This window comes from Eriocheir sinensis, chromosome 26 (genome assembly GCF_024679095.1).
Source record: "Eriocheir sinensis breed Jianghai 21 chromosome 26, ASM2467909v1, whole genome shotgun sequence".
Classification (NCBI taxonomy): Eukaryota; Metazoa; Arthropoda; class Malacostraca; order Decapoda; family Varunidae; genus Eriocheir; species Eriocheir sinensis.
The window spans coordinates 5,154,729-5,177,228 of record NC_066534.1 but is presented as its reverse complement, the minus strand read 5'-3'; positions in this window follow the sequence as shown (position 1 = coordinate 5,177,228).

The window sequence follows — 22,500 nt, the reverse complement described above, 5'->3', positions numbered from 1 at the left end:
GCGAAAGGACCGAAGGTGTTGGGCAGAGGGTGCGAGGAAGGCTTAGGCGAAGGTATGGCCGGGCGTATCCATGAACATTGCCGATAAAACTCATCACCTTGACAACAACACGGAATGTCGCTGCTGCTACACGACCACTCATTCCACCAAACACCAGAGCCTCGTGTGTGTGTGTGTGTGTGTGTGTGTGTGTGTGTGTGTGTGTGTGTGTGTGTGTGTGTGTGTGTGTGTGTGTGTGTGTGTGCGTGTGTGTGTGTGTGTCAATATTTTAAAACATAAAAATATCTCATCCTTAAAAAAAGAAAAACATATTACATAACATAAACCTTCTGCAGAGGTAGAGGAGAACGTTCCGAGTCAGGGCGATGACGAACGCTTCTCTGTCTCCAGGTAAGCTGGCGAAAGATTTTAGATGAAATATAGATAAATTATTGCCACCTCCCGCACCCTCCATCACCACACAACGACCGCCATTACCATCCTCGCGCCGCGGCTACACGCCTCTCCCCCGCCCCCAGGGAGCCCGGGCAGACCACAGCGGCACAAAAGTCGCGAATTTTACTTTTTGTCTCGAGAAAAAAATATATTCGTATCTTGCTAGTCTCAACATTGTGTTTGTCCTGCTGCTCAGTAATTTTATTTATATTTATGTATGTATAATTCTTATCTCAACATTTTGCCTTACAGGTTTTTTTTCTGTTGATGTGTTCTTGATATATTGAAGAACTTCATTGTATACGTGTAAGTAACCTTCGCCGCAGCCTGTTCTTCTACTCACCATTCAGCTCGCACTTAGCAATAGTTTTCCGTCGAAACACATTTTCTGGCCAACCGAATTTCAGCTGCCTTCCATTTTCGTCCATAACGGTCAGCTTTTCTGCGCGGGTGTTTTTTTTTCCGTCGAGAACGTGCGCGTGTCTTTAAGCGTCCCAGAAAGGAGAATATGTGTTTGAAGCATAGAAATTCAACGACGGGTGGTGTTCTGGGCATGACCAACCCAGCCTCAGCGGGATACAGACCCAGCGCCGCCGTGGCCAAAAGCTCAGTGGGATACAAAGTCCTGCAGCACGCCATCCACGCGGGCCCTTCCCACAGCACTGCTTCGGGTTTGCTCCGTCACGATTTCCACGGGGGTTTCCTTGTTTATTTCACGTTTCCAGTGTGCCAGAACGAGGCAGAGAAGGTGATGGTCCTTCAAAATCCAGATAAAGCATGAGCAAGGGGAATAATGTTGGGATGATTTTCCATTAGCCCCCCCGAGCGACTAACACCATAGCGGCCTCCACTACTCTCTCCGGGACGCCTTTGCCAGCAGCGGGCCCGTCTTTCCACCGCCAGTACCATAACCCCCGCCGCCCTTACCATAACCGCCGCCTCTACACGGTTAAAACCTCTATATCCGTTACTACCACCACCAGTGCCGCCACCGCCGACACTTCCTATGCTACCAACGTACAAGGCTGACACATTTCCTACTCCTATCATCATACCTCCACTACTAGACTCGTCTTAACTCTCAGACAGGCCACTAACCCACCACCATGACGGCTCTGGATTTGGTCAGCAATGGTTTCAAACATCTTACTTATGCGATTCCATATTTATGAACACAACAAGTATGCAGCCCTTCACTATACCACTGTTACTAGCTTCGCATCTTCTTATTCCGATACAGTTAACTTAAAAAAGCTTCCCACAATCTCAAACACGAACAGCTTTCACTATGCAACCCCAACACCAACAAAAACGCAGCACTCACGCGAAAAGAAACTGACGCATTCATTCAGTTTATTTATGCGGAAGTTAAACACAAGGAAACAATGAACACTACGCAACGCTTCTGCATGAGTTCACATTTGCGGGAGCACACAGACATACATACACACAAAAATACTCACACACACAGAAAGATAGACATAAACTGGGGAGAAAACGCTATTCAGGACAATTTGCAGGTGACTGACAAAAAATCTACGAAAAAAATAGAAATAGCGTGAAGGAGTGGGGCATCCAGGCGGGTGTAGGGTGGGCCAGCGGGGTAATACGGCTGTTTGGATGTGCATCTATTTACATCCCAAGTAAGTGGGGGTGCGGAGCCTCTGAGGGCTTGTCTGGGAACACTCAGTTGCTGCAGAAACGAAGACCGCGGCGAGAAAATCTGATCGTCTGCATCGGTTGTAAAGTCTTCTGTTTACGAAGAGTTGCCGTGTATCTTGCAGATCCCAAATGCCTGTTTCCAGGATTGGGTTCGGGATGTAAGGATCCATATTTTCCTATAAACCTTAAAAGGCGAGTCAGCACACGGTAAAAAGCATCGGTCACTCACACCTGCTAAGTGCAATGAAACAAATGGGTAAGAAAATATAGCATCAGTAATATAAATGCTTTCACCGCCAAGTAGCAGTTCCGCTACCGTTCTCCCACGTGCTTAATTAACACCCTTCACTTTATTCTCTTCCGCTGAACACAGTGACCGAGTGACACCTGCAACACGGGGCTGCTTCTCGCCTTTTGCCTTTGTGGTTTGTACGTGCTCCCAGAAGTCTTCTCACTTCTCAGCACCCTTCGCCTCCCGCTCTTCCTTTCCCTTCGGCACCAACCACTATGCAGCGCCGCGTAAATCATCTCCGCCACCGCTCAGATTTCCATTACCTGAGCGACGGGCCGGCGGGATGGTAGTGCCGTCTCGTATACCCGCATCTTGCACTTCCCTCCTCACATGTACGTCACTTGCTGCAGATCCAGTGACGCCGCTTTTTTTTTCATAATTCGTCTTCTGCAGTAGACTGTGATGTAAGCAATCACTTAACTTGGGTGACAAAAGCAAACTTAGCCTACAAGTATGCACTTGAGTGATCATCTCAAAGCTTCAGGTCAAATTTCCTTGTACAGTTCCTCTTCCATAACAAGAAGCTTGCAGGCGTGTCTCGCGTCCACGGCAGCCCAACTCCAGGGTGACCTTTCGGTAGTCACGACTCCACCACCTTGCTAACAGCTTGTTGTGGAACGCAGTGCAGCAGCCCATCTTTTCGCCCCACCCCAATTCCCCTGTCTTCCCTCCCCTTCCTGCCTCTCCTTCCCCTCAGCACTTCAGGTATGCACCAAAGGCAGCTCCTTCTCAAAAGAATCGATCACCTTCATGTCGAAACCAATAATAATTCATAATGCCATCTCTTCGGGCACGGGTTTGGGTTCTCTCAACGCATTCAGAGTCCCTGAGCGGGGTAGCTAAGGTGGGTGCGAAGGTACTCCTAGCTGGCAGTGGAAATAGCCCAATCTTGCCATAAACCTCCGCCAGGATAAATACTAGACAGAGGATGTGCGCCAGTGGGAGGTTAATGGGGGCCGCGTAGCTCTTTGACAATTTGGTGGGGTGGTGTTTACGGTATATATGATGTCGGAGTACTGATGGTGATGTGATCCTAACTAATGATGATGCAGCCTTAACTAATGTGGAAGTGGCTCTGACAAATGTTGGAAGAACTTTTACTGAACGTAAAGGGGTTCTTTCTAATGGTGCTGACCTCTGTTAATGAGGAAATGACCTTGCATTGAGCCAGTGCTTTGCAGTGTTTAAATAGATTTCCTCTGGTGAGACGTCCTCTGTAAGACGCCCTGAAAAATAACTGAAGATACGTAGATGCAAAGTACATGAGTGCTCCTTCGAGGATGTGTATGCGAAATTGGCTTGTTATGAGAAGAACCTTCCAGAGAGAGTTGAACAACTCGAGGAAAATCCCCGATGTGTACCTTGCTCAGACAAAGCGGCAGTGGGTGGGGTGAAGCGGTTGTGTTTGGCTTTTGTGGTGAATAAGGTCGGGATGAGTCGTGTCGAGTAGAGATGCCTCGAGTAGAATCAAGGTAAGTTAGAGAGGTTAAGATCGAGTGAGTTTCAAGCGGGTCAGATAGCGAAGGGTATAGTTGAATCGCGCAGTGCTGGGCTGGGCTGGGCTGAGTCAGGCCGGGTGGCTCACCTTGCCCTCGCCGCACAAAGACCAGGTGATACTCGGGAGAAAGGGCCCCGAGCCGAGGACGCCAGGGTGGAATTACGGGCCGTCGGGAGGAACCGGTAATTGCACAGCTCACTCCAGAATGCCTTCGTGGGTGAGACAAGAAAGATCGAATATATCAGGTGCTCATTACGCTAACTCTGTTGGTCCTGGGAGAAAACTGCTGCATCCACGCATCCAGTGGAACGAAAATAATCTGGTTAGATGAATTCAAAAGCTGTGTCGATTCCACTGCTTGTTTTTCCTTTTCAAAGATAGCAGAAGATTCCCAAGACTGAGGCGAGTCAGGCACGTTGCCTCGGGTCGTGGCCCAGCCGATTACAAGGCGTATATAATGTCATCATAAATAAGATGCCTCAGATACGCTCGGGCAAGATAAGGATTAGTGGGGGAGAAATTATCTTATCTATAAATATCTCCAGGCAACCTCGCACATCCATGCACACACAAAAGACAAAGCAGGGCAAGTCGAACCAGGTTAAGGAGAGGTGTATGAAGTATCCAGGTGGTCCGCCATCACTGCATGGTTAAGGTCAGGTCACGTGAGATCAAGAGGGTCATGTGTTACCTTAATAGGAGAAGCGTCCCGACAGCTTGTTACGGCATCCCTCGATCCTTACTGGGACGAGACGAGCTCCGGATCGGGTTTTCGTAGCGCTGGGGAGTGTGAGGAACCAAAGTCTCCACGGCGTTGGGGAGAGGAAGAAAGAGGCTGAGGTGACGAGGAAACAAGGAAAAGTGAAAGATAAAGGGACGAGGAGCATCAGTAAGAGTGAGAAATGGTAAGTCCGAGTACCTCACACCGGCAAACGGAGGAGTGAACACAGGGAAGGGAAAGGGAAAGGGAATGAGATACAGAAAATGGAGGACAAGAGCAGACAAAGAAGAATGTCGTTATAATTAGATTAACACTGTAAGGAAAGTGACAAGATGCACAAAGAGAGAGAGAGAGTTGAGAGAGAGAGAGTGTGTGTGTGTGTGTGTGTGTGTGTTGAGAGAGAGAGAGAGAGAGAGAGAGAGAGAGAGAGAGAGAGAGAGAGAGAGAGAGAGAGAGAGAGAGAGAGAGAGAGAGAGAGAGAGAGAGAGAGAGAGAGAGAGAGAGAGAGAGAGAGAGAGAGAGAGAGAGAGAGAGAGAGAGAGAGAGAGAGAGAGAGAGAGATGTGCAGCCATTAATCAGATGGGGAAGCATGATAGAACGATGGCACCCCGCTGGAGCCCGGCCTAGCATCGTGGGTCTGGCGTACACACACACACACACACACACACACACACACACACACACACACACACACACACACACACACTATAATTTCTGAATATATAAAAAAATAATAAGTAAATGTTTTATTTCCCTCCAGCAACTCGACTAATTAGCAGTTCCAGTATGCTCCAAGAGTGATAAGGTTTTCTCTTCACCAATTACGCCTCACACAGCTGCCATAATGTCATCTTATTGCCCATGATGTGCTATGCAAGCTTTCTCTTTCATGTAATTATCAACTTTTATCTTTTCTTATATTGAACGGCCTGAAGACGCTCCACAGTCGTTTGGGGCATCCAAGGAGAATGCAAAGCAACGACTATGGCCAATTACCCGCAGATTGCCACCACAGCCCTCGGGTACAAATATGGGTTCCTGTGTTCCTATCTGCGACGCCTTGGTTGTGCGCAGATCCTGATTTTCGCTCCTGCTAATGATCATACATCATCAGTAACGAGGAGCCTCAGGTGAGCGGGTGTCGAGGTCAAACATACGAGGCGGTAAGGTCGAGGCCGCGAGGACATGACCGAGGAGAAAGGAAGAAGAAAAAGTAGGGAACTTCAAATAAGAAAGAAAATGTGAAGTTGAAAAGTCTATGACGGCGCAAAACGTGGACTGATGAAATGTTACCGGTAAAAAAGCTTCCATAAATCACGCCAAAATGAAACGATGATGATGTAACATTAATTATAAAATGTGGACAAATAAAATCATATAATATGGGCCTAAAATGTAGAAGAAAACTGTAAGGACAAAGACAAGGGGCTAAGTAGACGGAAGTGTGAGCGTGGCGGGACAGGCGGCGGCGGCGGGTGAGGGACGGGTGACTCGGCTGGGCGCGGTGGTCGTTTGTCAAGTGCCGGGGGGACGCGTGTTCCTTGGCGGGTGGTCGAGCACGGCTTTGACGCGTTTGATTTGTCCTACACCGGGCCCTGGGGGAGGAGGAGGGGGGGGGGGGGGCATGGAGGGAGAATAACCTGAAATGCTAGGAAACGAAGGATGGATTATTGGAAGTAATAAAATATTTATATTATATCCATAAAGCTTTCAGAAGTAGCAGTTGAAGTGCTGCAGGAGTTAGATAAGGCCTCGGATGACGTACATGGGAAGGCTGGGTTCTGGTGCACAGGGACGCCAGGCCGGCCACTGGGCTGGTCGAGGAAGACAAAGCTGTGTTCCGTCGCAGGGGTCGAGAGTTGGTCTGACAAGTTTGATCTGTCGTGCACACCGCAGCTGTCACAGAGTGAAATGTTTGCATTTGTTTGAATTTGCATTTGTATATGGTGACAGAGTAAGTCGGGGTATGATGGGAGATGCCTCAAATATCCAAGGGTGCGGCAGGGAGCGGCTGACAAAAAACATACCTTATGTTGAATTAGTGTATGGTCACACGGAGCAACGAAGCACAAAAAGACGCTCTGTAGCAAAAACGGGGGAGCGCGTCACCACCAGCAGGATCATATCTATCCAAAGCGCCGGACCATCAGTTACTGTCCCTGCAGCTACTCGCTGGGCCATTGTTTCTATATGGCGCGCCTGGCCGTGCAATAAAATGATGATCTGTTTGGAGTAATATGGACGCCGGGGATGATGGATGCCGCCCCGCCACGGCCCCGCCACTCTTCATCACTCACGCCCCAATCTGCCGGCAATTAATGTCCACCGCATCGAAACGGGGCTGACCGGGCCGCTCTGCTAACATTTATCAGATTATATCAATTATGGACAAGCCATCTATATGCAAACGTCATCGCTCTAGAAATTCATGAATTCTAATACATGCCAGCGTCTTCCACTATCCGCTGAAGGGGAGAAGGGGTCACCCACTGAACGGAGCGGTCACTTATGGCTCTTTAGCGCACAAACACCAATATATAACTCACCAGACTGTTTCGCTTACCTAAGTTGTCCCTGAAAATATCCTATGCATGTAAGCTTTAAATCTAATATTCAAAACCCAGTCACTGCATTAAACCTCTTGTCATGGGGTTTGGGTCCTCCCGGAGCTGAGAATGTGTTGCTATGAAATGGAATAGAGATTCGGTAAACAAAGCAGTAGTCACATCTATTAACTATTAGTTTTCCGTACAAATACATCCAGCCTTCACCGGCAAAAAATGAGGCCATACCCCAGCTTGTTGAAAAGAAAAGAAAGTAATTCATTATTCTTTCATACAAGGAAGGCATGAATAAATAGAGAAAAAAAGTGCATGCAGATGATTATAAACTGGGAAGCGGATAATGCACGCACACTTTGTCAACCGGAGAGAGAAGTTGAGCATCCTACAATACTGTCTGGAGGGAAGAGAAACACAACTACCCGCCACGAGGCAACGCGGGGCTCACACGAAACACGAGAGGGAGACGCCGAGTTTCATCACCGTGTACCGCGCCTCACTCGGCATAAATCTTGATGCTGACAAACGAGAAAGAACCGAGGTGCCTCCATGCCGCTCGAGAGGGAGGGAAGGGTGGGGATGTGGCGGCTACAGAGGGGAGGACATATGAGTGAGTGAGGGGCAGACATGAGTGAGGAATGTGAAGGGGGAGGGGGGAGGGACGAAACGTTAAGGGTTGGAGGAGGATATGTTTGGAGGGACGGGAAAGATAAAGAGAAGGGGAAAGAAAAGGTGGAGGTGGAGGTGTAAGCTAAGGAACCCAAAATGATGGATGAGGAGATAAGTGCAAGGGAGTTAGAGGAGGTTTTAGAGATGGATGTGGGTGGATATATGTGAAGGGGACGGACCATGGATGTAGCAGTGGGAAAAATCTGGGTGTGACTATAGACTACTTGCTTGTGTTGCGTGGTGCTGCGAGTAGAACAAGTGTGTTAGACGACGTGGACGGAGACAAAGATGAGTTAAAGGACGAGAAGTGGAAATCTGGGAGCACCAACATTATCATCACATAGTAGGGGCCTTCATGACAAGTGAACAACAACCAACTACTTTAATGAATCCTCCCACTTGACTGCCTGACTGATTTAAGACATCTACCAGCTTGATATTTCGATGAGTGATCATAATCGGGCTGGTATTTGGTTTTCCTCGGCCCAATCAAGAGGCTCTACGCTCGCTTAAGTAACAACCATCACTTTAATTATTTGCTAACGGCATTGCGGCGCGCTCGCCCTGATGGCTGACAGGGAGGCGCCCCTCCTACTTGTGCGGGAGGTATAACCTCATACTGGCAAACTCAATAGAAATTTTTATGAGGCCACCGATGTGAATGACTTGAAATATTTTCATATGCACTTAAGATCGTTCTCGTGTAAGTGCATGCGGGTCCACGTAATTTCAGTGACATCTCTCGCAACACCACACGCTGCCTTCATCACGTCTCTTCATGGAGGTCATCTAATACCAAACAAATGTATGACTCCGTTTTCGTTTCTGCTCGTCTAGGCTCTAGGGTCTTTTCCTCAGGGGAGCATCAGGATAAATCGCTTGAAATGTCTCTCCTCATGAGAACCCCAACCCCGCGGCCTTTGCTGTCTCGGCGGTATTGCTGCGGCTTGGTTGTCAACAGTCGGGCGGGCGGTGGGGTATTGTCCCACTGTGCCTATCAGGCTTTGCGTGTCGAGACCAAATAAGCCTCATGCAACGCTTATTATCTCCATTTTTTTCTTGTACTGTTTGTCTTGCGCGGTGCAGAGCTGTCCGACGGCCAACAAAAAGTCTCGCAAATGGATATTCGCAGGAAGTGAACCTGGAAAAATAGTGGATGTATGTATTTTGGTGGAAATCCTTGATGCTGATTGTCCGGGTGATATAGCTAATCAAAACAAATGCCAAGCCCCCACCTGCGTGCAGCTGAGCGGTACCATAAAGTTATCAGGTGAGAGGAACACCCGGCCCAGCACCGAGGAACACCTCCCCGTGGAGCGCCTCTTGCTCGATGTCACAGACGCGTCTAATCGCTCATGTCAGAGAGCGGGGACCCGGCCCTTGCGGAATATAAAACACGTGGCCGCCACACGTTTCTCTCTCTACCCCATGACTCCTGCCGCCTTCCTCGTCTTCGTGCGACACTCTATCTCTCTGTTTGTGTTTCTTTTTGTCTCAGTTAACGTAAGTCACACAGCCCATCCAACGACTGCCAGAGCCTAAAAACGTATAATTATGTTAAATGCAGCGAGCAACACTTCCGTCTACGTACACTAAATACGGACTGAATACACACACACACACACACACACACACTATATATCTATATATATATATATATATATATATATATATATATATATATATATATATATATATATATCTATATATCTCTCTCAGCTTGAAAACAAAATCAGGGAAGTGCCCGAGACATGAGCCCCGTGCATACCAGGACTGGGTAAAAGGTTTACAAAATCGACGAACACTTCGTTTTAACAGAATACATGATTTATATAGACGAAATGATATTCATAAATCTCATGGCAACAGAATAAATGATGAAAGTGCACTGTTTGTGGAAGCAAGGCTTGGTCTGTTCAATGATCATATGATATAAACATGAATTAATCCTACGTTAATATATCAGCTCCGTATGTGCAGGCAGGACAAAGGAGGGAGCGTGACGCACAGATGTGACGTGTTTGAAGACAAATACAACAGAGCGAGTAATAAATGTCAGTGGATTTATTTCCGGTACATAAGCAAGGGACACTCCGGAACCAAATATTGCTGGAAATTTCAGGTGACAACTTTTTAAGCCAACTGCTAAGTGGATGAACGCGAGAATAAAACACACATGATATCGCAAGTCATTCAGGATCGCGTCGTGTATTTGTGTCGTAAAGGTGGACGATCGCTGGTTATACAATTCTTTCAGCGCCAGAGCTTTACAGAGACTGACAAAGTAAAGCTATCTTGAGGTGCTTTACCTAAAATTCTAAACATATTTGCAGGTACGAAATAATCTAAAATATATTTCTAACATCATTACGTTCTTAGCTCTTAAGCTAATAATACGTAAGTGATACTGGATTTTTCTACTATTTCCATGCAGAATTGAACCGAAATAATTATATAATACGGTTTGAGTATGAGAAAAACTTTCCTATTAAAATACATGATAAACCTTGAAATATATTTTTCTTTATGAGAAACAACAGGAACAGTTTTGATGTAAAATGCATGCAAGTGAAACAGTCACTGTCGGACTGCACAAGAGTTTTCCCAACCATTTGTGTTCTGACGGCCAGGCCTTTGGCGGCAAGCCGGTCTGTTGCATGTGAATGTTTTTGATTGTTGCCTCATCCTGACACTCGATGGCTGCACTGGACTAATTGCGTAATATGATATTCGAGTTAATACTTGCCGTGACCCCCAGTTACATGTGGGTTGCCTGGATGATATTCTGCTGCTACAGATGATGAGCACAAATTTGAGAAATTATAATATCTGCTAAAATTTCCATGTCATTATCATGGATATACCTCTAAATCAATTAGCACAGATGTTCACATGCCTAAAATATGAATAAACTTTTAGTCAAAATCTGTTTTCGATGAGCCTATTCCCAACCTTTCCGTTGGGTCGTTCGATATAATCTGTCTTTTCAGCCTCCTTGGCCAAACAGGTTCCCACGCACGTACCGCATCTTACCTTTCGAAACACGTTTTCTCCTCACGTACAAATCACATATATCCTCCAGCGTCCCCTTCCACATATATATCGTAAGAAATGGCTTCATGTACGGACGTTCTGTCTCCTTCCCCTTGCTCCCTTCTCTCTCCTCTTCCTCACCCGCTACTTTATCACCTAGACATCCTGCTTCCACCCAGTGCTTAAGGCAGCTTGTCCCGTCTTCCTCCAGCTCAGAAATTCACTTACTCCATTTAACTTGTAGCCATGAATATACAGACTATATAAAGTTAGTGGGGCGGCACCAGGGATCACGAGTCGAGGGGAAGTGAAACAAACTAATGAAACAGAAAAGACTTACATCAGTAAACAATGCCAGAAGTAGAAGTTAGACATACGACCAAAAGAAAGACCAGACGGCTCCTCGGGGTTGTAAGTCCATAGCTGTGACAATTACGTTACTGGGCCATGATGTTAAATTTGGTCAGAATGATATTTGGATGCCGCTCTAACAGTACAATTCTCTCTCTCTCTCTCTCTCTCTCTCTCTCTCTCTCTCTCTCTCTCTCAAACACACACACACACACACACACACACACACACACACACACACACACACACACACACACACACACACACACACCACTAACACTCCGACAAACGAGCCTACAAATCCTTCCCTGGAGCCCATACAGTGCGCGTGTCCCAGAGGAGACGCACAATGGCGTCCTCTCCTTCACCCCGACATAACAAACACCAACACCAGCACCCTATCATCATTTAATACGCATAACATCATCCTCGGCATCAGTCAAGGCCCTATTCTGGCGGGTGTCATCTTTTACCGTCCGTCACCTGTGAGTGCGCCGTGCGGGGCCCAGCCAATCAGTACACAACTACACACCTGAGCCTTGTCTGCCCGCACGGTGACCTTACGTCTCCACCAGGATGGCTCTTGGTTAGCTCGACATCGGAAACCTTTCATGTTACACGATTCTTCAAGTGCCCGCCCTTCCCTTCTCTGTCCTGCTCGTTCTTACAATCGGGTCGTCTCAATATATAACAAAACAAAAGCCAACTAACGACAACATATTCAATGAAGTTAACAATACCAAGACGAGTTCCCGGTAGGTGGTGAAGTGGGAGCGCCACGGCGCGGGCACATCCCAGGGTAGTTACTGAGCATGTCCGAGCTCTATTGCACTTCCCGCTGTGCTAAGCCAGCTGGAGATATATTACCCTGTTTCTAATATATTTAATACAGCCAATAACTCTTGCTAGATAGGCGGCAGGTAAACCGTGTTCTCAGAGTGAGGCCACGGCAGTGAGGCGCCCCTCCCCTTTCCCACCTCAGCCCCGCCTTGCGTTTTGCCGCCTGAGCCGTGCGTCGGAGCTCGTGCGAGAAGTGTTAAGTCTGCCTGGCGCTAACACGGAGAGACAAGGCCACTTGCCGGGAACCGAGGGAGGAGGAAGGTGAGATGCGAGCTAGGCGTGTCCCTGCCGCCTCTAGTGTAACTGAGGACAAGTTAAGACGGACACTAGCCGCCGAGGAATAATTTGGTTATAAGACAAACAAGCAGACTGTTATGTACACACCTCACACCCACCACACACTCTAACACCATCTATTTATCTATTCCAAGACTCTTAAGAAACATAAGAACATTGGGAGACTGCAAGAGGCCTAATGGCCTACACAGGGCAGCTCCAGATTCTTACTACCCTCCTCCCAACATACACCCCTCCGATAGCTCAGCCTGTTAAAGCGCTGCGCTGCAAGGCTTCGCGGCGTGGCAAGCAGAGGTTCGAGCCCCGCTGAGGCCGTTTTTTTTTCCTAGGAGTGGTTACTGTTCCCCCTTGAGAAAGGGGGATGGGGTGTGTGGTGTATGAGGTCCAGGCAGTACTGAGATCGACTAATGAGCCTTGCTCTAATCGTGAGAGTGGCTACTTGCTGGCGATTGCGAGTCCAACTCGTGATCAGGACGTGGTGAAATACACACACACACACACACACACACACACACACACACACACACACACACACACACACACACACACACACACACACACACATAATCACACACACACACACACACACACACACACACACACACACACACACACCATGGCACCACAACATTTATTCACAAGCTCTAACACTCACTAGCACACAGTCTCACGCAACCCATGAAAGCCAGCCACACAGCGATACCTAACCAGACAAGGCGCCGCGTGCCCAAACAACCAAACAAGAACTAACACGGATGAGCCAATCACGGCGAGTATGAGGGCAGGAAGAGAGGAAGCGGGTGAAGGAAAGAATGAAGGCATGAAGAAAAGACGGACAGGAGGAAGGAAAAATTGAAGGAGAGAAGAAAGGAAGAACGAAAAGAACGAATAAATTAACAAACTAACGAACGAACGAATGAAAGAAGAAAGGAAGGAACGACAAGAAAGAAAAGATCGAAGAGAGGCAGGAAGGAGGGACGAAATGAAAGAGGGAGGGAAGGAAGGATAGGAGGAACGCAGGAAGGATACGGAAAAGGAAAGAGTGTGGAGATTTGATGAAGAATTCTCGACAGAGGAGAGAGCAAGGCAGTGCTGATTTGTGACATGCTGGTAATGAGGGCAAAGAAAGATAGAAAGTTAAAAAAAATCTTGTCTACAGAGAGAGAGAGAGAGAGAGAGAGAGAGAGAGAGAGAGAGAGAGAGAGAGAGAGAGAGAGAGAGAGAGAGAGAGAGAGAGAGAGAGAGAGAGAGAGAGAGAGAGAGAGAGAGAGAGAGAGAGAGAGAGAGAGAGAGAGAGAGAGAGAGAGAGAGAGAGAGAGAGAGAGAGAGAGAGAGAGAGAGAGAGAGAGAGAGGAGAGAGAGAGAGAGAGAGAGAGAGAGAGAGAGAGAGAGAGAGAGAGAGAGAGAGAGAGAGAGAGAGAGAGAGAGAGAGAGAGAGAGAGAGAGAGAGAGAGAGAGAGAGAGAGAGAGAGAGAGAGAGAGAGAGAGAGAGAGAGAGAGAGAGAGAGAGAGAGAGAGAGAGAAAAGAGAGGGAGGTACGAGGCAGGCGGGTGAGTCGGGCACAGCACAAAAAAGGTGCTCTGCCTGGCCCTGCATTTGTCCCCGTCAGAAGAGAAGGTCTTGTAGCCCATCACCCCAACCCTCCATTCTTCCTCCCAGCCAGCCCTTCGACCTCTTTAACTTTCTTCCCCTCGCCTCACCCGCCCTCCCACCCTTCTTTTTTTTTCGTTTTTTCCTTTTCGCAGACTTCATCCCAGCTTTCTTATGCTCTCGCGTCTCGTTTTCTAACTTTTCACCATTTCCTTCCTTATCTCGCTTCTCTCTTGGCACAAAAAAGTTGACATACAAGATTAATTAGATAATGGCGGCATGAAATTATGATTTAACGTAACGCGCAATTACGAAGTTCACTAAGGAGAGCCAAGAGTCGCATGGGCAAAAGCAGCAAAATTAGCAAACATGGATACAAAATATTATCTCAAAATTCTCATTCTTGAAATGCTGGAATCTTATCCAGTGAGAACAAACGCCAATTTTTAACGCAAAATATTTTATATCCGTAAACGAGAGCGCTAACAAGGTGATAACCATAATTCTCCCTTTACTATGATCCATTAAATTAACAAGATGGCAGCCAAATGCCAAAATTATGCACCTGTGTAAAAAAAGAAAGAAAAAGGTGTAAGCAAGCAGGCAAAAAAAGGGAGCTAAGTTAGCATGGAATATTTCTTGGCGCCTGTGCACGGCTGCCCTCTCACCGCTCCGTAATTGCCGCTTTTCAGCGCAACACTGTTAATGCAGCGTCCTTAACACGCGTTACGAAACACACCACCTCTCAGCGTTGTGTTCATTTTTTCCCCTCACTTTAAAAACGAAACACACTATCCAGGGGTACCGATTTTTCAGTCTTATACTTATTTTCATTTTTTGACTTGGGTGTCCGGAAAATATACAACTTTTCTTACTTCTATAACACGACACTTGGAATGCACGAGCAAAGCAAGTGCAGCGCGCTATCCGAGACGCCCGGAATACTTGACGCAGTTCTTACACAAAAAACCCGGAACACAACACCTCCTCAGAGAGAAAAACAATGACACGACTCTTCCCCTCCGGAAAAATGGGTCTATTGTATACAAGGGGAAAGAAACACCATTACCTTTGCCCCTCCTCTAATCCCCTCTCACCTCCCACTCTTCCCACCACACCCTTCCCTCCGTTAAAAAAAGAAAAATGCTATGTATACAAGAAATAAAAAAGGGGGAACTCAGTATTAATACAAGGGAGCAGGGAATATGAAGAATTCCATCATAAAACAAAACCCTACAAAAATGCGAATGGGGAAATGCGAAAGGAAAAAAATAAAACGGTAAAGGAAAAAAATACAGGCAGAAAATCATACGGCAAAAGGAAAAGCGAGGCGGGTAACAACAGAAAAAAAACAAAATTGATGTGGAAGCTCAAGTAAGAAAATAAATGTAACAAAAAGCGCGGAAAAATGCATTAGAAAACAGTGAAAGAAAAATATAAGGATACGAAATACCGAATAGCCAGTGAAAATGAAATACGCAAAAAGGTACAAATATAGTAATGAGAGAAAGCAAGGAAAAATATATACAATAGAAAATAATACACGGAAAAAGGAGAACATTCGCAGGAGGAGATGTTGGAGCAAGATGTGCGGAAACTCGAGAAGGAGAAAGGAAAATCAATAAAAGACAACACATACAGACAATGGGAAACTAATTGCAGGAAGAAAGGTAACAGCGATGGCGGCAAAAGACGGAGCACTAATGAAAGCTGCTGGCCATTACGAGAGAGAGAGAGAGAGAGAGAGAGAGAGAGAGAGAGAGAGAGAGAGAGAGAGAGAGAGAGAGAGAGAGAGAGAGAGAGAGAGAGAGAGAGAGAGAGAGAGAGAGAGAGAGAGAGAGAGAGAGAGAGAGAGAGAGAGAGAGAGAGAGAGAGAGAGAGAGAGAGAGAGAGAGAGAGAGAGAGAGAGAGAGAGAGAGAGAGAGGGGTTGGCCGTCTGAGACATAACCAAGACAGACCACAACTCCTGCTGGCGGAACTAACAGCTCCTACCTCTCCATTACCTCCTCCTCTTCCTCCTCCTCCTTCGCCTCCTCCTCCTCCTCCTCCTACCCCTCTTTCCCTCCTCTGCCTAGGTCTGAGCTACCACTGTTATGCTGCATCGCTCTCTGAAACTTTAACCCCCCCACTTACCCAACCCCCACACGCAAAAAATCACGTGTGTGTGTGTGTGCGTGTGTGTGTGTGTGTGTGTGTGTGTTAGGAGGAAAGACCGGCTGATGTGAATACGAGTGAGAGATTAAAAAGAGAGATAGATAAGAGAATACACGGCGCAAGTTAATGCCTGACTCACGCTGGAGCTTTCACGGGTGGATCGGGTAGACGGGATTCTAAGGGGCCAAGAAATTGTTGTGAGACCTCTGTGTGTGTGTGTGTGTGTGTGTGTGGTTGAGAGAGAGAGAGAGAGAGAGAGAGAGAGAGAGAGAGAGAGAGAGAGAGAGAGAGAGAGAGAGAGAGAGAGAGAGAGAGAGAGAGAGAGAGAGAGAGAGAGAGAGAGAGAGAGAGAGAGAGCGAGAGAGAGAGAGAGAGAGAGAGAGAGAGAGAGAGAGAGAGAGAGAGAGAGAGAGAGAGAGAGAGAGAGAGAGAGAGAGAGAGAGAGAGAGAGAGAGAGAGAGAGAGAGAGAGAGAGAGAGAGAGAGAGACAAACGAAGCATATGAAAACTCTATCTCAGAGGCATGGACGTGATGGCGAACATATATTTACGAAGGAACTCAGGTGGTCTTACACCAGCAAAGCAGCTTATTGACTCTGCTCATATTACATGCCTTCAGTTCACACATGCTTCCGCGTAGCTACTCCAAAACGCAAGCAAATATGTGTGGAATGCATTTTGATATACAAGATAGCTAAAGAAAAAAGAAAAATGCAGAACCGAGACAGTCTGCGAGGAACCGTCTTTGTCTATTTACTCTCCTCCCTTCCCTCGCCTCGACTTCAATATATATACTTTCAAGAGTGGTCCAGAACTTAAATTGATTTCCATATTCAGATTCTCATCTTAACTTTTCGTAATGGAGTGCCAAAGGCGAATATTTTCCTTCGTTTATGTACCCGATGGCTCGTCTTAAACCTGTGAATTTCAGCAAGAGTTATGAAAAGAATTACTGTACTCCATAGCTTTATATAACTTTTTCATCATATTGTAGTAAAGTCCAGTGACACTAGCAAGAATATGCGGCACCTGGAACAAGTCAAACAACTCTCTCAAGGGCAATCTTTATACGCCATGACGTTTTTACGACCCGGAAACCAGAGCCAGTGAGCCCGTGTCTAATCACACCGTCCCGGTCCATGCTGTAGGAGAGGTAATCTAATTTTCCTCCATAAGGTACCTCGTCCTATGGAGCGATGGAGTTCGAAAACAAAAAGGCGGGGAAAAATGAGATGGTTATTGCATAAAGGATAGTAAATGAAGATTATAGAAGTTTGATGATATCAGTGAATTGAACATTAAAAAAGTTTCATCGTAATAGGAAACGATAAAGACGATAAAAGACAGGTTTTATCATTGGAAGAGCGAACCTCTGAAAACCTAAGGAAAAGGAAGGAGGAACTGGTGTTGGAGAGTCGCTTTAGGAATAACCCGGATCAATGAAGGAGAATTTGCAACAGCAGAAGGATGGGTAGTATTGACTGTACTATAAATGCTTCTTCTCCTTCTTCTTCTTATAATAATAATAATAATAATAATAATAATAATAATAATAATAATAATAATGATGATGATGATGATGATGATGATGATGATGATGATAATAATGATAGCAAAAAAATAACAATTATACTACTACTAATAACAACGATAAGGATATTAGTATTTTTATTATTATTATTATTATTATTATTATTATTATCATCATCATCAATGGCGCCATCTTCAATTTCTTTATCAGTAACAAAGTAGTAGCAGTAGTAGCAGTAGTAGTAATCACAGACAGGTCACTTTATATAATATCAGTAGGTTTTCACTATACCTGTAGATGCCCTTCTATCCACGGCAGGGAAGAAACACTCACCTGGAAGAAAAAGAAGAAAAAAACAATTAATTCTATGTAGGTAAGGAAGAAGAAGTATCGTTTCTTTGATCTTTTGCATGACATTACGACCTTTTTATGTACTTCTTTTTCAGATGGTTGGGCTTAATGTGTTGCCTTCGGGTCATCAAGACTCAAAAGATTCTCTAATGGATTGTGTATGTAGATTTATTAGCATGTCCTGGCTTCCATTTCCTCCGTTTTAACATCTTTTTCCAAACTTTCTTTCTATCTTTCTTCTTTTTCGTCTTTTTCTTCTTCTTCCCATCTAATCCCCCAGGCTCCTCCTCCTCCTCCTTCTCCTCGTTCTCCTCCCCCTCCTCCTCCTCCCCCTCCTCCTCTTCTTTACCGTCGACCTCCTCCTCGGGAACTTTTAACGGATATTGCCTCCATATTTTATGCATCTGACGCCAAACAGATGGCTGCCCCGGCGTTCAATGGAGAAAGGAGAAGCGAAGGATGAATAACAGAAAAGAGAGAAGAGCTATGGACGCGGGATGAGAGTTTGTACAGGGAGAATGGAAGAAAGCAACGGCGAAGGAAACGAGGAGGGAGGGTGAGCATAGGAGGCAGAAAAGTGTTCTAATAATTATGGTGAAAACGAATGACCAAACGAAGGAACGTCAAAAGAGAGAAAGAGGGAAGCAAATGAACAAATATACATCAATGAAAATGAATAAAGAAGCGAAAAGGTATACATGAAAAGTAGTCAGGAACACGCAGGGAAATAGAAAAAGACAAAAAATTCCTAAAAAACTTGTATGCCCAAAAATATAAGGGACAAATATGAAAATAATTAATAATGATAAGCAATGCACGAGAATGACAGTCAGTATGAATGAAAGCGATATGAAATCATGAAATACGATGTTAGGATGTGAAACGAAAATAGAAAAGTGTACGATAACGAAGAGGAGCGTATGAAAGGAGAGGAAGGAGAGAGGAGCGATGCGGCGGATCTAATTGGTGGGGATAAAATCAGAGAGGCCTCCTGCGCCCCTGGAAAAAAGGAAAGGGGAAAGGAAAAATCAAGGAATTAGTGCACAGGAGCAGAAACTATTAATGAAAAACTAGGATTAGGAGAAAAAACGGGAATGGGAGATGAGAGGGTCAGGAAGTCCAGACGGTAAGACACGGAGGAAGAGGGGGAGGAGGGGGGGAGGGAAGAGGAGGACGTGAGGGAGGAGGAGGAGGAAGATGGGGATGGGGGAAGGAGTGGGAGGAGGGGGGAAGGGAAGAGGAGGACGTGAGGAAGGTGAGGAAGAGGGGGAAGGGGGAAGGAGTGGGAGAGGGGGGGAGGGAGGAGGAGGAATAGGGGAAAGGGGGAAGAAGTGGGAGGAGGGAAGAGGAGGACGTGAGGGAGGAGGAGGAGGAAGAGAGATATATGTTAAGGGAGGGAGGAAGGAAGGAAGGAAAGAGGGAGGGAAGGAGGAGCCACGCACGGTTGAGCAGCTCTTCCCCACAACTTCCGGTCCTCTCAACAATCTCTTACTCTCCTCCTCCTCCTCCTCCTCCTCCTCCTACTCCTCTGTCCGTCCTTTTAACTCCTCACTTTCCTCCTTCTCCTCCATCTCTCCATCCTTTTAACAATGTTTCGCTGCCATGATGCTCACAAAAATGTTTTCTCAAAAAGTGTGTAGGTTAAGACGAGCTTCCTGGTGCCTCATTATACAGACAGGTAAATATACATATGCGGATACAGAGACACACAGGCAGACAGACAGACACACACACACATAGACAGGCAGACACACACACACACACACACACACACACACACACACACACACACACACACACACACACACACACACACACACACAGACAGGCACACACACACACACACACACACACACACACACACACACACACACACACACACACACACACACACACACACACACACACACACACACACACACACACACACACACACACACACACACACACACACACACACACACACACACACACACACACACACACACACACACACACACACACACACACACACACACACCATTACTTACCCACCTAATACTTTCAAGGTTTTTCCATATTTGCCAGAAAATGTTGATGATTCCACAGCCCCAACTTTACTCTTTGGGGTAGTGTTGTTTACGTGTGTTAACAATATGTAGTAAACACGCACTCACATAATCAATTCAGAATTAACCGAGAATACAGATGCATTATAGAAGTTCAGTAGTTTGATAAAGGCAAATTAAATATCCAATTTGCACGTAGGGGAAGTAAACATTTTCAGCATAAATGTATAAATACGAAAATAATAAACAAACACATAAATGAGTGTACATTTATCTTTGTTTCTCTTAAGGGCATAGTGTAGTTATTTTATTTTTTTATTATTTGATTTTAAAACTTTCAGTAGAACCTCTCATCTCCCCTCACCTTGCCCAGGCTAAGAGCCCCGCTTTAAACATTTACTCGTAAATAGCCATGCGGTGTTACGGGGTAATAGATCTGCGACATTTAAAACCGAGGGTGTGGGACGGGAAGGGCGGGGCGATGGATGGGGAATGATGTACACAAGACGAAGAGAGAGAGAGAGAGAGAGAGAGAGAGAGAGAGAGAGAGAGAGAGAGAGAGAGAGAGAGAGAGAGAGAGAGAGAGAGAGAGAGAGAGAGAGAGAGAGAGAGAGAGAGAGAGAGAGAGAGAGAGAGAGAGAGAGAGAGAGAGAGAGAGAGAGAGAGAGAGAGAGAGAGAGAGAGAGAGAGAGAGAGAGAGAGAGAGAGAGAGAGAGAGAGAGAGAGAGAGAGCGAGAGAGAGAGGAGAGAGAGAGAGAGAGAGAGAGAGAGAGCAGGAGAGACAGGAGACGGGAGAGGTGAAGGATATCGAGGAAGGAGACAGAGGGAGGTGGGAGGGACCGGAAGTGAGCAGCTGCCGTAGTCAGCCAACCATCGAAGGTGTCTTCTCGTGGTTACCTGTAATGTGGCAGCGGAGGAGGAGGTTGTGGTGGGAGTGAGGGTGGAGGAGGAGGAGGTTGTGGTGGGAGTGAGGGTGGAGGAGGAGGAGGTTGTGGTGGCAGTGAGGGTGGAGGAGGAGGAGAACTGGAGGGACGGGGTGTAGCTGGAGAGAAAGTGGGCGGTGGTGGTGGGCCGGGAGGAACCGCAGGACAGGTGGCAGGTGCACTAGTTTATGGATGTGTGCACGCCGCGACCACCTTCCACCCCCCTATATACCCCCTCGTGTTGTACATCCCACGGCAGCAGGGCGGGGGAGGAGCGGGGGGCGGGGGGTGGGTGGGGGGGGGCGTGTTTCCAGCTCACACGTCAGGGAATTAATCACTTTTCCACCAGATACTTCCCTCCCGCAGCATCAGTAGTTCAGTACATTTCCGGAAAATTGGTTACTGTTTTATGCTGTCTTCACTTTTTGCTAAAATGATTCATTCACCGTTCGGGATTGGCACCGGTGACTATTTTTCATAACAGGTTTTTACCACACGCCATTTCTCGTTGCGTGCTGCTAATCAAGGAAAACAGACAAATGCAAAAAGCAATCTTGATTTGGGGAATTTGGACAATAATGGATTATTGACAGACTCGCCGACGCTGCAGAACAAAACGCCGCATACATGTATTTCGTTTCGTCCAATCAGAATATCTGTTCGCCTGAAAGAGCGGCCCCGCTCCGGTTCTTACACGAACACTGTTTGCTTGATGGAGCTTGATAGACGGAAAGACAGACAAACAAACGGACGGACAGATGATGAGCGACACCTGGTAAACAAGTCTGAGGACAGGTGGAAACAGAGCACTGACGGCGATGACCGAGGGAGACAAGCGTTGAGCAAACAGGAGGAGCAAAGAAACGTAAAAGGGAAAGTCTGGGAAAATGGACGCGTAAAGGAATCTTGTAAAAGGTAAATAAGAAAGAAACGCTGAGCAAAGGCAACGGAATGGGACAGAGTTGACAGGAACGGTGCAGACTGACAGGCACAGACAGACAACAGGCAAGGGGATGCACGCGTCTCGACGTGTAAATAAAAAGTACGACAATATAAACAACATGGAATTGACGGGTAGCGAACGAGGGAGGGAAGGGGGTGAGGGTGATTGGAAAATACAGATAGAAAGCTGCGGCCCTGGCTGCAACGTGAGCCTGACAGTCCCCCTCGCGTGGCGTGACGGGTCTGAACGAACAGATACGACGGAAAACAAAGGAAAGATGATTATAAAAAAGATGAGGAATTAAGCCTGACAATACAGAGGGAGGAAGAAACGTAAAGGGCAGGTGTGTGTGTGTGTGTGTGTGTGTGTGTGTGTGTGTGTGTGTGTGTGTGTGTGTGTGTGAGCAAGTGTGTGTGTGTGTGTGTGTGTGTGTGTGTGTGTGTGTGTGTGTGTGTGTGTGTGTGTGTGTGTGTGTGTGTGTGTGTGTGTGTGTGTGTGTGTGTGTGTGTGTGTGTGTGTGTGTGTGTGTGTGTGTGTGTGTGTGTGTGTGTGTGTGTGTGTGTGTGTGTGTGTGTGTGTGTGTGAGAGAGAGAGAGAGAGAG